Source organism: Carettochelys insculpta, chromosome 22 (genome assembly GCF_033958435.1).
Source record: "Carettochelys insculpta isolate YL-2023 chromosome 22, ASM3395843v1, whole genome shotgun sequence".
Taxonomy (NCBI): domain Eukaryota; kingdom Metazoa; phylum Chordata; order Testudines; family Carettochelyidae; genus Carettochelys; species Carettochelys insculpta.
In genome coordinates this window covers 1,035,190-1,036,043 of record NC_134158.1, presented here as the reverse complement: position 1 = coordinate 1,036,043, position 854 = coordinate 1,035,190, and the positions used below count along the sequence as shown (strand labels likewise).

The 854-nt window shown below is 41.0% G+C and overlaps 1 non-coding gene across 1 annotated transcript; it reads left to right on the top strand.

Moving 5' to 3' along the window:
* Positions 1–247: 247 nt before the first annotated feature.
* Positions 248–441, top strand: LOC142025403 (U2 spliceosomal RNA). Its single transcript, XR_012648674.1, has one exon. It is a non-coding gene; the product is annotated as a U2 spliceosomal RNA (small nuclear RNA).
* The last annotated feature ends 413 nt before the right edge of the window (positions 442–854 follow it).

The following is an 854-nucleotide window of genomic DNA, read 5'->3' as shown; positions in this document are numbered from 1 at the left end:
AGCGAAACAGCCACCACAAAGGCAGCTCGCAGGTCTGGTGGAATAAGTCATTTTAAAGCTGAATTCTCTGGTGGGAGAGGTTTTGCTTTGACCAGCTAGAAAGGAGCTGCAGGATGAAGAGAGCAGGTGTACTTGCCGATCTGTAAAGATCTTGTTGCAATGCTCACGTGTGTTGCATTCGGGTGAGTCGTCATGCCATGGAAAAGTGTCCAGATGGGTGGGCTGTGTAAAATTGTTTGAAAATGGAATTGCTTCAAGGCCTTTTGTGGGCTCAAATCAAGTGTAGTATCTGTTTTTATCAGTTTAATATCTGATATGTTCTCTATTTGAGAACTCTATATGAAATGGATTTTTGGAAGAAGGATATGGAATAGGGTCTTGTTCCATCTACTCCATGTATTGACCTGATATTGCAGTGCTTCCAGGAGCAGTGCACTTCTCTTTTGAGGGAAATGCATTTGGTGAAAAAATAGATTTTGAGTGTGAAGATCTTGTTTTTCTGAACCAAAAACCGGGTTCTTAATATGTAAACTTATTCAAAAAATCATTTACGGTTTTGCTTACAGGTTGTGTTTTTATTTGCTGTGATCTTTCAGATTATTATATAAATGGCTATTTTAAGCATTACTCAGGAAGCGCTGAAATACGTGTTTAACATTTGGAATAATGACAGAAGCTCCTGGGTGACATACCTGTTTGTTGTTTCAGACAATCTCCCAACCTTACGAGGTTTCTCACTAACAGCCACAGTCTATAAGCCCAGGAATAGCAGTCCTGGAACCTTTCCCTGCAACAAAGCCCGCTGCTCGCTTTCTCCACGTCTCTTCTCTGGAAATACCCTCACTGGACCTAAT